We start from the raw sequence: 13529 nt of genomic DNA on the forward strand, positions 1-13529 counted from the left end.
AACTTCACACTGAAAATGTTGAAACAAACAGCAGAACAGTGCCAGTGGGAAATATTACCATTTTTGTTTTAATCATAAAATGATGACCATTGAATGCATAACCATGGCACAAAGAACAACTAGGTGTGTGTGTGTGTGTGTGTGTGTGTGTGTGTGTGTGTGTGTGTGTGTGTGTGTGTGTGTGTGTGTGTGTGTGTGTGTGTGTGTGTGTGTGTGTGTGTGTGTGTGTGTGTGTGTGTGTGTGTGTGCCCATTTACACACCAGCAATCCGCGGACCTTAGGGTAATTTGAGGACTATGCCAAGGTCCCTGGATTTCAAACAATTTATTTGCATTTGTGACTGTCTGAGGAACATCCTCTCATTTTCGTTCAAAGTCCTTTTTTACCACAAACCTGTTTTTAGGTGTATCCCAGTGTATAGAATAGCGCAACCTATCTGCTATGCTTATATTGCACTTTCATACACATTTCCTACACACACGGTTCGATTTTGCCACCCTTTTCACTGATTGGTTGGTTCGAACAAGTGGGTGGCGTCTACAGGAAGTTTGCTCCAAGGACCGCCCCGACTGGGCTTTTAAACATTAAATCCCATTTGAAGCTGCTGGTGACCAATGGAAGCACTATAGGATTTAAAACATACAGGTAAGCATTAAAACTTGTAAACAAAGTATATATTTGCATGTGGAAGTATTTTACACCATAACAATAACTTATTAAGTCTAAGTTTTTTTTTTTTATTATTGATGCATATTTTAATGGAAATAAAGTTAGTTTAACTTCAATGCATATTGGCATCAGGTTGTTTTTACAGCAGTGCTAATGCATGCTGTTGAGGCCTGTGTTACCTTCACAAGGCTGCACTAGTAGTAGAGCTAACAGCTACCAGCTCTCAGCTCCAGCAGCTTCAGAGCAGGCAGGAGAGGATCAGTCTTGTATTTTGGAGGAATGTGCTTCGTGTCGTGTAACCAGCTGTTTTGTGGACTAGAGAAGGTGAGGATGTTTGATTCGTGTTCATTTTAAGCCATACAAGCCGCAGTTTCTTTTCATGCATGTGGAAGCTCCGTGTCGGGAGCGGCCACGCCCCCTCGTTGAGCCGTGCGTGCGTGCCTTCAAACAGGTGATATTTATGAGCACAGGTGGTGGGGATGAGGACAGAAGCTTTGAGCAGTTAGAGAGTGGTCCGGTCAGTGTTTGGGAGCTGAAAACAGCTAAAAACAACTTAGGTAATGTGGAGTTGTTTGTTTAAACAAGCTAGTGGCTATACTGTTCTTGTTAACTTGTATTGTTAGGTCTGCTTGTTAAATCGTATGTGCTTAGCTGCAGCAGCTTCAGAGCAGGCAGGAGAGGATCAGTCTTGTATTTTGGAGGAATGTGCTTCGTGTCGTGTAACCAGCTGTTTTGTGGACTAGAGAAGGTGAGGATGTTTGATTCGTGTTCATTTCAAGCCATACAAGCCGCAGTTTCTTTTCATGCAACCTCGTTGAGCCGTCCGTGCGTGCCTTCAAACAGGTGATAGTAATGAGCACAGGTGGTGGGGATGAGGACAGAAGCTTTGAGCAGTTAGAGAGTGGTCCGGTCAGTGTTTGGGAGCTGAAAACAGCTCAAAACAACTAAGGTAATGGGGAGTCGTTTGTTTAAACAAGCTAGTGGCTACACTGTTCTTGTTAACTTGTATTGTTAGGTCTGCTTGTTAAATCTTATGTGCTTAAAACTGTAAGCTATCAGTGTTTCCACAGAGGTTTTTGGCTTTTATCGTTATTATGATAGTGTAAAGTACAATAGTGAGGAGCAACAAAGCTGTGGTACAGTATCTGGTGCAGTGTGTGCCATTTAAAAATGCTGTTTAATGTTCATGTCGATTATTGACTATTCCATAACTGAACGCAAGGATGAAATGTCAGCAGGTTTTATTTCCATTTCATTTTCCCCCCTGAGATAGACTCACAGCACTCATGTTGTCTTATATAGTATTTTTAAGTGAACATCTTGCATCTGGTAGATAACAGGTTGAGCTGTTTATTGTTTTGGGTTGTTATTTGAATTAAAACAAAATTATGACAAACTAATCACATGTCAGAAGCACTGATGTGAAAACATCACAAACCATGGTCCGTGTAAATGTCATAAAGGACCTTGGATCGGAAATGTGAACCCAGCAGTGTGCTATCGCACAATAGTCAAGTCATCCGGATGCTGCTGTAAATATAATTGAATGTTAATGTAAAATTATATATGTAGGTTAAGTTCTTGTTTGAAGAAGCAGGACAAGGACAGTGAGTGAGGAGGAGATACAGAGACTGAGGATGATCATTCAAGCAGATGAAAGACTGCATTTATTTGTGTGTCTGTTCCTACTGGATGCTAATGATGGGACATCAATCCCACAAGAGGTTCAATGCAGCTGATCTAGTTATAGAATCTCTGTACACTGAGATTATGTTACATTAAATTGTAGAGAGTTCAGTCTGTGGTCCAACACAGCTCTACACTAGAAGAGACATCATCCTCCTGTTAATATTTAGTTCATGTGCAGCCTATTTCTGTTGTAGAAATGGGTTTCTACCTTTTATTGGGCATATGTAAAGAAATTAATTTCGGTAAAGCATTAAGTCCTTTGTATTAAATTTAAACTTGAATGTTGATTTATGAGCTCAGAATATGGCTTCTGCTCAGATGCCACATGTAAATTACTAGACTTCTAGTACATAATAATCCTAACAACAATCTTCTTTTAATGATGTTACTCTGGCTTTTGACACTGGCCAGTGAATCATGCAGAGGCGAAGGCGCATAAATCCAACGGATGATGCAAACATTTTTGCTCACACTGGAAGGGATAAACTTGGACTGGACATCAATTACATTAATGCTTTCAAAGGTAAGTTGAATCTTAAACTTAAATGTGTCCTAACTTTTTATCACTTATTTGGTAAAGATTTATTTATTGTTTGGTTTTGTGTATTAACTAGGTGGTGGTATCTTCACCTCTGCTCTGTTTGAAAAAGGCGACTTTCTCTGCGAATATCGAGGTGACCTAATATCAAACGAAGAATGTGAAAGGAGACAGAGAATATACCATGACACCCTTAAGGTGTTCATGTTCGAGTTCCGTTTTAGTGGTAAACTGTGGTGGTAAGTATATTATTTCAGTGCTAACTCGTCTAAATCCAAATTCCATGACTCATTGCTTTTGGTGCTGAACATATACAAATTATTGATAGAAGGCTCTTGAGTCAGGTTAATATATACTACTCATGTTTGTGTATAAATTGAAAGATTTGTAATTAAGTGTTACTTGTCTCTTTGTAGTGTTGATGCAGCAAAAGAGGATGGATCTTTCGGAAGACTAGTAAATGATGACCATATCAGCCCTAATGCGAAAATGAAGTACCTGACTGTGCAAGGGAAACCCCATTTGTGTTTTTTTGCCATACGGGACATAGTTCCAGGAGAGGAGATAACCTATAATTATGGTTACTCAGACTTGCTGTGGAGAAGCAAGGTAATTTTTTACTTTGTGATGTTGATCCCCTGAAACAAATGGTTTAGAAAACTTCAGTCCACAAACACTTTATATTTTCCGTATAGTTTTGGTTTGAACATGCTTTTTTCCTCATTAAATAAAATTATTCACAGTTAGTTGAATTCCGTTCTAAGAGCAAGAGAAATTAGCTCTATTCGGCCCAGCGCTAAGCTCCGTTGTAACCACGAGACCCACCGGAGCCCCGCTTAAGAGGCCAGGACTTCACTCATTGTTTTCCAGGAATCCGCCCGTTCGTGCTCGCATCCTGAGGTTCAACAACAAGAGATTCACTGGACTTCCGGAAAAATCTGTGCGACGCGCATGCAACACCGCGAAGGTCACAGTAAGAGGCTTTATTGTCTGGGCAGAGACTAGTATTTATATTTAGCGTGTCATTTATTTGATTGTATGTTTGAAGATTGCGGATCTATTTTTCAGTCCGTGTTTGAACGCAGCGAAACGATACGTCACTTCCGGTTCCTTTGTACCGTGTTGAAATGTTTTAAAGTGCTTCGCGCCGTTATGGAGAGTCCGGCAGCACTGTTATCGTCCAACTGGGTTTGCAGAGACTTTGCCGATAAAAAGTTCGGTACACAACTCCCATTTTGAGTACCGAGTGGTAAAGTTTCTGTAACCTTGTCTCTGACGATGTTTTGAGAGCTTTCCTGATCTCTCTCTATCTCTCCCTCTCTCTCTCTCTTTTCTCCCAAACCTGTTTTTACACACGTCCCGACCTACACTTACATATTTCATGTTACATAGCTAAATCTTGACTAAAAGAGCCTAAATTCATCTCGACGCCGTTCGGCGCCAGAACCAGGAGATAAGAAATCTCTTTGTCTAGAAATATTCCTTTGTGTAACTGGCGACCGACCGCCATCTTGTCTTCGACCTCATGTCGTCACAGAGGTCATAAACCTCCATCTTGAGATTACTTGAACGTAACATCTTGATTTCGACCAGACGACGTCACCACGTGATCTCGTCATTACGCCATAGCCACTCCCCTTTCTCTTTCTTACACACACACACACACACACACACACACACACACACACACAGAGACACAGACACACAGACAGGCAGACACACACGACCACACACATACATAGATACTCAGTATTACATGTGTGATAAGTGCTGCTGTTGTCATCTTTGAAATATTGGAGTTTGTTAAATGAAGAATCATTGAATGACATTAACTTTATTTCCCTTTTAATAAATACTTTTGTAATTAAAATATTTGTATTTCTGTGATTATTTGTACATATGTATGTGAATACAGCTGGATTACTATAGCCTGTGCTCGAACTTAAAAACCTTCATTGTTTATTATATAATCATTAATATTGAATATTAAGACTATTAATATAACGTATATCAATTGAGACTGATATTTAAAGATTGACTCATTGGTCCCTGTAAACAGGGTGGTGCCCCGCAACGATAAGCAAAGATTACAGATTGTATTATTCTTAATTGATGATTTTATTGTTTTCATTAATTATTTAACTATTATTAATGGATAACCGTATCATTTCTAATTAATTATTTTACTATTCTTAATTAATAGCTTTATAATTTTTAATTATTTTTAATAAATAAATTTTTATTTTAATAATAATAATAATTTTTCATGATTATTAATAATTTGCCAACGTCAAATCTACTACTATTGCACAACAGTTGCATACGCACAAAATAGGGCCTGTAACTTGTACGCCACTTCTCGCACAAACGATGGGATTTATAAAAACTATATTGAATGCGCACTTCCAGGCTAACTCGGACCCATGCGTATAGACATTTTGGACATGGTAAATGGTGATGCTGACGTGAGGAGGTGAATTACAGCCAGACTATTAAAACAATTCATCATTAACATTAAAACAAATAGCTTATTTGTGCTCGCGCGACATAACTGCTCCATAGGAACCTTTTAATTGAAAAAGATATAAAACAATTTATAGCAAATTACGTTCAGATTCCATAAACAGTGGAGTTACAGAGCCGAGTAATTCATAGTTTTTAATTATATCTTCGAACATTGCTGCAGTGAATGAGATCACTTACAAAAAATAAAGAAACTATTCACTTTCAAACTTCTTTTACAAATAACACCTCAGAGGGGAGGTTAGGATCCAATGACGTGTGAAGTAATTTGTAGCATTTGCCTCGAATACACAAAGTACAAAATACTGGACTAGTCCTAGGTTCTAAGGAGTGGGGTGAAAGCATAAACAAAGAAGCCAGAGACCAGGTAGACGTGACTTACTACATCCAGGCCTTAGCAAGTGTCTACACACCTGCAGATACTCTGTCAGCCACAAGGATGTTTCTCAAAGAACTAAAGGAGATTGCAAAGCAAAGCGGCAAGGACTTTGCAGATGTGCTCAAAGGAGAGCTCTCTCGCATCAGCAAGACTGTTCAAGAGATATTGGACGACCAAGATGAAGACACAGATCCAGATGAACCCCAGAAACATTCTCTTGCGACTGCAGCACAGGTGAACCCTCAGCCCAGTGCTAGTTTCCCACAACATTTTTATGTCACTAAATATGATGTGAAATTTGATCCAACTCAGTATCAACATCCCCCAAAAGAAAAGACCACCATGAGATTTTCTAATATCTGCCCATCTGAAATGCAAAGGGTTGTCGTTGAGCACATTGTCAAGCATGAAGATGTCACAACGCACACACATGCTTCATTTAGACTCCGACCCTTCTCTGGACGCAGCCCCCGTCCAAACCATGAAGTGGACTGAGACCTGCGTCCAACAGACGGAGAGCATGACTCACGGCGAGGCACAGAGCGATCCACAATCAGCACCGGTGGAAGAGGACAAGCCACAGCCAGGGAGGAAAGTCATAGCCACCCTGGTCCAAGGCATGGTGAAGTGGTTCAATGTACGCAACGGATATGGCTTCATAAACAGGAACGATACCAAAGAAGATGTATTTGTTCATCAGACGGCGATCAAGAAGAACAATCCCAGGAAGTTCCTCCGCAGCATCGGAGACGGGGAGGTCGTAGAGTTCAACGTGATTGAAGCTGCCAAGGGCTCAGAAGCGGCCAATGTGACCGGCCCTGGTGGCGTTCCAGTCAAAGGGAGTCGCTATGCACCCAACAAATGCTGTTTTTGTCGCCAGTTCTCCGTTGAACGTTTCAACAGAACCCTGCTAAACACATTGGGAACCCTGGAGAACAAGAAAAAGAGTCACTGGCGTAATTATGTCAAGCCTTTAGTACACGCCTATAACTGTACAAAAAACGAAGTGACAGGCTTTACCCCTTACGAACTGATGTTTGGGCGACAGCCTAGATTGCCCATAGACCTTGCCTTTGGTCTACCAGTCCACCACCAACCAGGATCACATTCTCAATACATCCAGAACCTGAAATCTCATCTAGAAAACAGTTACCGAGTTGCTGCTGAAAATGCAAAGAAAACAGCTGCACGCAACAAAACAAGATTTGACCAGCGCATTGTTGAGTCCACCTTGAGAGTAGGCGACAGAGTTTTAGTAAAAAATGTCCGCCTAAGAGGCAAACACAAGTTAGCCGACAAGTGGGAGTCAGACGTGTATGTTGTCCTAAAACAATGTGGAGACGTTCCAGTGTACACTGTGAGACCTGAGACCAGAGAGGGTCCACAGAGAACCCTTCACTGTGAACTTTTGCTGGCATGTGGTTACCTCCCGATGACCTCAGCAGAGAGTGAAACGGACACAGCAAAGACTGCCCGGCGGCCAAGAACCCGACAACATCCGAGAGAAGACAGCTCAGATACTGCTGATGGGAGTGAACCTCAATCAGACCTACTAATATGACGGTCATAGAAACCTACGAGTTGAGACCCTGGGTTTTAACCAAGTCTCAGAACCCGCAGAACAAGTTCCAGACAGGACTATCCCTAATGATGCTCCAGCAGAAACTTTTGACTTAAACCCACCTGATCCTGATGAAAACTGTTTACCTCACCAAGATGAGAGTTGCTTACCTGATCTTGGAGGAAGCGTCAAATCTGATCTTGGAGGAAGCATCATATCTGATCCTGGAGAGAGCGACAGACTTGAACCTGAGGAAAGCAACTCATCTCTACCTGAGGAGAGCATCTTACCCAAGAGACAGAATCCTCAAGACCTTCCCAAAGAGGACCTGAACAGTTCCCCATCCCCTAATCAAGCCACTGAAAAAAGGAATGACATTGAAACTATTAAAGACCGACCTGACACTGAGCCAACACCCCTGAGAAGATCCACCAGAGACAGAAAGCCTATTGAACGACTGACTTACCCTGAAATCCATTAGTTACCATAGTCCAGTCTCTGTATCAGAGTTTAAGTGACGTATTCACAGACTCAAAACCACATAGAATTATCATAGTATAGATTTAGTATTTTGCACAGGGACGTGCAAAAGGTAAAGCGGGGAGGATGTAACACATATTAATATCTATAAATTATAATATATTATAAAAGTAATGATATAGATAAACTTGAAATATATATTAATATGCATTAAAATGTATACTAAATAAATAAATAGTCCACATTAATGTTGCCCTCATTAAATATTAATAATATAGATAAATACGAAATAAATAAATATAACTATGTATTGTAAATGTATAAATAGTCAATTAAATTATTAAATAAGTGAAACTGGTTCATATCTATACATGTAATTAACTTAAATTCAGTTAAAACCCATGTAAAGGATTTAATGGAGAAATGGTTAAAAGTCTGGTGACTAAAAAGTGACCCTTTCCCTTTAAGGGCGCTTTCCCCTTTAAGAGAATTGGCCCTGCGCAGGTGACAGCAGGTGGCAGGAACGAGAAAGATTAGAAAAGGGAAAATTGGAGGGAAGACACAAGACCACTTAACGACACCACTAGAGGAGACCACTAGACGAGACCACGAGAGGAAAAAGAAATAGGAACGATAGTAAGAAGTCGTACAGCTGAAATCAAGTGTAAAAAGATATGTGAAGACCTGAAGGATATACCAAAAGTTTGTTTAAAAGTGCATCACGTATTTGAAGAGGTTCGGTGATCAGGCGAACCTGGGAGGAGACACCTGTGTGTGTGCGTGTTGGAGCAACAGACACGCAGCACGGACAAGATGGCGAGCTAGGAGGACCGGCTGAGTCTTTTTTTAAAGGGCTGAAGAGAACATCCCTTCTACCTGGACCTGCCCGGATCGGACGTCGGATACTCACTGCCAGAGTGGTAGGAGTATCGGTATTTTCTTTATATTTTTTAACTGAACTGAATGGATTTGGATCTTTATTATTTATTTTGAAAAGACAATCACCATGAACTAAAAAGAGAATAAGGGAAGAAGAGTGAGCTCCACTCATCCAAACCCTCCTTTATTTATTGTTTGAATTATTTGTATATATGTTTATTAAGGTCATTATGTTTATAATGTTATTTATTTATTGTCTTGTCTAAATGTGTTTACTAAACTGCCGGCTTAAATTTAAAGTGCCTGGTCTTTGGCTTCTTTGTTCATGCTTTCACCCCACTCCTTAGAACCTAGGACTAGTCCAGTATTTTGTACTTTGTGTATTCGAGGTAAATGCTACAAATTAGTCCGATTGCTCTAAATAAAATAAATACATCGATGACATGGATGCACGCGAATGGAAGAATGAGGAAATTAAGTTTCATTGATCGCAGAGTTTTTGTCCCATGATGATGACTCATCAGTTAATATAGATCCTACAGATCTGTAATCTTGGATTTTTGTGCTGAAGTACTAGATGGACCGATGGAACCGAACCATCCCAGTACACAAACAGTCATATCAAAATAATTCTGAAATTTGTTATAGCTTTGGGGCATCACAGCTGCTATGAATTTAATAATCCTGGAACTTTGGATGATTAAAATACTAACAGGCGATACAACAAGTTCCCACAGTGTGAAGCGATACTTACACTTTTTTTATTTCAGGCACTGTTCTTTCTACTATTCTCACTTTTACTCACTATATTATCTGCAGCAGCAGTGTATCTGTATTTTTTCTATTAGGGACATCACTGCTGTCCCATAAAATCACTCTTCAACTCCACCTCAGTAACAAACACCTTGATGTCAGTGTCAGAAAGTTTTGCTTCCTCTTGTCATCGCTTGACGCTGTGACTCATCGTGGAAACCCATTGGTCAGCAGGATAATTTGAAATTCATAATTTGCTTTGCATTGACCATTTATGGTTGATAGTCTGCTTGCAAAAATATGGGGATGGATGGCAAGGGAAGTTTACAAAAATGGACTTCAGTTCCAGACAGTGGATGCCCTTCGTGAAGCCATCTTCACCACTTGGCGCAGCATTCGCACTAGCCTTTTGGAAACACTTGCATCAAGCATGCCAAAACGAATTTTTGAAGTGATCAACAATAATGGTGGAGCTACTCATTACTGAGTCAGTTTTTGACACTTTAATATCTGTTTTAGGAGTTTTTTTTTTTTTTTTTTTGAGCTGTGGTCTTAAACTTTTGATCAGCTGATGAACAGCCTACTTCAGTTAAATTGTTTTCAATAAATTGCCTGCTCACAACTTGAAGACTCCTGACATAGAGCATTATCCTCATCTCATTAAGTGCTTTGGTCCTCTGGTGCATCTCTGGACAATGCGATTTGAGGGGAAGCACAAAGTTTTCAAGAAAATTATTCATGACACTCATAACTACAAAAATGTGTTGAAAACTTTGGCAGAGAGACACCAAGACATGATTGCATTATATTTGGCATCTCCAAGGTTTTTCAAGCCACAAGTACAAACTTCAAAAGTGGAGTCTATCTAAGTTGAGTCACTGCCTACTGATACACATGCATTAATATCGAACATCACAGACAGCAGCAGTGTATACGGCACAAAACAGGTAACCATTGAAGGGACAACTTTTGTGGTGAGCATGTTTGTTTGCACAGTTTAAAGAGATCAGAAACATATTATTAATCAGAAATAACATCATCTTTCTTCTGAAAGACTATGAGACCTGGTATATTGAACATTTACGGTCCTATGAGCTAACAGATCATAAAAGCATGGAGGGCTATACAGTGAAATCTGTGTGACAGCTAACTGATCAAATGCCACACGTTGCCTACAAAGTTTCAGGCAAACTAATTCTGACAACTTAACATTTCATTCCAGTTTCTGAGTAAAGGAGCAGCACAACGGCAAGCAGCCTTCCTCAGCCGTTTTTCCGGTAAGGTACTATGTGTTGACGTATATCATTACTGTATAATGGTTAGTTATATTTGTGAATAAGTTCAATAATTAGCGTACACTTAAGATTGCATTGTTCCAATTATACCATGCTCTGTTGTAAAATATTTAACCAGTCCATGCCTTTTTAAAGGGCATTTTCAATATTTTGGGAAAGTTAAATTGAAGAGCAGCAGAAAAGTGAGCAGCTAATGTACAGATTATTGTGGGTGGTCTATTCAGCTAGTAAAAAACAGAGAGCCTGCACCTGAAGTAACTATTTACGTTTTGTGTTACAGGTCTTCCTAATACAATGTTAATGGATCCGAATGCTGTCCTAAGACTAAGGGTCATCCTAGATGATAGAAACGCTGAAAGGCTTATTTTGCCCTCTCGTCTTGAGACTGTAAACGCCCTTATATTGGAGGTGAAAGATAAGTTGAACCTGGCCTATGACTTTCGCCTTCAGTTCCAAGACCCAGAGTTTGACAATGCTCTCTGTAATTTAGTTAATGTAGAGGACCTTCCATCCAAGGCAACCATTAAGATAGTTAGATTTGTTGATTTAGATCTTAGTTCAACCAGCACAGATGACACAGTGTTCCTGTCTGATAACACCAGAGCGTCTTTGTCGATGGCCAGAGATATTTGTTGTTCCGACATTCTCATATGAGGTGGAGTATGCTCTAAGAGAGGGCAACTCTGCATATGTGCAGGAGGGAAAAACTTTTAGTTTGAGCAGGGATCAAAATAACAACATATTAGATTCAATGGCTGCTGAAATATATAAACATAAAGCATCCCAATAGAGCGAGGGAGAGAAGAGAAGGGGTTCAGACAAGCGTGAAGCATCAACAATTGAGGCAAACAAAGAAAATCCCAATAGAGGTATCAATCACTGCTCTACTTATCCCTAGTCTTCCTGATTTTTAGTATGTAGATGGAGGCTTTGCCCAACACTCTCTCCTTCTATCTGCCCCCAATACCCCCTCTTGCCGCAACTCTTACCTCCTCCATCTATCCATCTGTCCATCTATTTGTTTGTCCTGCCTCCAAAACAGCACTGACCCTTCAGTGTCTGCCAGCTCCTCTAATCCTCACCTTAAAACATCTCCTTTGTTATGGATCCATTCTTTAGAAATATATAACAACATAGGGTTGTATAATGCCTGGTATTATCATGAGCAGACCTATAGATGGCCCAATTAAAATTGTCAGCTTCTTTACAGATATTTATTAAAATTAAAAAAATGATCTACGTATCAAATGTAGAAAACCTGAACATTAAAAGAAAAAATTCAATCATTTAAAAATTACACTGTTAAATTAGATTTGAATTAATAATTAATTGGGACATGATTTTAAATGAAATAAAAATAAATAGATTAATAGCATATTGTACATGCACTGTTAATAAGCCATTGCAAATTAAAACCTAATATGTGATATAAAAATAAGTGTTAACCTGCTGATGTCAGTTTACATTCACCTCCATCATCCAACATCACACGACCACGTTGGAAGCTTAGAATTAAACACTGCTCAGTTTTTAATGTGGTGATTGCAAAACTGCGTTGTGTTTCCGTTGCTTAACGTTGCCTTCGCAGTTGAGAAAAGCTTAACTTATGCAGTGCAGGCACCAGCCAATCAGAACTAGCCAATCTAATCACATTAATGCAAATACAGGTCCTGCTTGGACTCAAATGTCCAAAAAATGTGACTAATAAAGAAAATACACTGATACTCTGCTGCTGCTGTGGATAATACAATGTGTGAAAGGCAGTACGATAATAAGAACGGTTCATATTTGAATCATCCGAAACTGCAGGATTATTCAATTTAGAGACAGCTGTGATGTCCTCAACAGTGTTGTGCAAGTTCACACCTCATGAACTAGTTCAAAGTTTAGTTCACACAAGTAAATATGAATAGTTCACGTTCATAGTTCACCATTTAAATTCTGAACTAGTTCATAGTTCAGTTCATTTCATAGTTTAAGGTGGAAAGTGAGCCATTTTTGTAAGAGGCCAGAGCTGTTGTGTTGCAGGTATGGCCTGCCCCTTTAAGGAAAGTTTGTAGTGTGTGACGTAGTGCACCTGGGTATTGTGGGAAGAGACGTTAAAAGTGTGTTTATAACGAGAAGTGACGGACCACCTAGAGGTGATGCGAGTCTTGCTCCTGCTGTATATCCGAGAAATAAAGTGGCCGCATTCCAAGTAAAGAAACATCTCCTCCTCCTTCTTCACGGAGCGGTCCGGACGGCTGGTTACCGGCCAGACAGCGAGCCAAGATAACCCGTGAGCCGAGCTCCAGACTACGGCTCGGAGCCGAGACACTGGCCAAAGAAGAAAACACTTGGAATACGTTGCTTGTTTGGTGTGTGTGTGCGATGAATCATGGGTAACGTAGTGTGAAGTCGAGTTACTTGGTTCAGGTTAGGCTACATCGCGGACATTTCACGGGCACTGAGCAACGACATGATGCAAGCATTCGATTTAGACAGCATCTCTCCTCAGGAGAAGGAAAACATTCCATAACGTTTTAGCTAGACCTCAGATAATATTGTAACGGACTGGTAGTTAGGTTTATGTTCTGTTTGACTGCTATGTGTTTGTTATGACTTATGTCCAGCTAACTACACCATGTCAATAAGTATTGGGATTTCCAGAGGGACAGTGAACCAGTCGGGGTGGGGCAAGTGACAGTTCTAGACCAATGGCTGGAGAGTTACCTGGCATGACACGCTCTCATTGGCTGATGAGTTGGCATGTCAAGGGTGAAT

The 13529-nt window shown here is 40.1% G+C and overlaps 1 long non-coding RNA gene across 2 annotated transcripts; it reads left to right on the top strand.

Annotated features, from left to right (window-relative positions):
* Nucleotides 1–394: 394 nt before the first annotated feature.
* Nucleotides 395–4609, top strand: LOC128430457 (uncharacterized). Of its 2 annotated transcripts, XR_008334027.1 has the most exons (4): nucleotides 395–645; nucleotides 2770–2881; nucleotides 2973–3135; nucleotides 3313–4609. It is a non-coding gene; the product is annotated as an uncharacterized LOC128430457 (long non-coding RNA). The 2 variants fall into 2 exon arrangements; XR_008334025.1 differs by lacking the exon at nucleotides 395–645 and having other exon boundaries at nucleotides 684–2881.
* Nucleotides 4610–13529: the final 8920 nt, after the last annotated feature.

This window comes from Pleuronectes platessa, chromosome 3, assembly GCF_947347685.1.
Source record: "Pleuronectes platessa chromosome 3, fPlePla1.1, whole genome shotgun sequence".
Lineage (NCBI taxonomy): Eukaryota > Metazoa > Chordata > Actinopteri > Pleuronectiformes > Pleuronectidae > Pleuronectes > Pleuronectes platessa.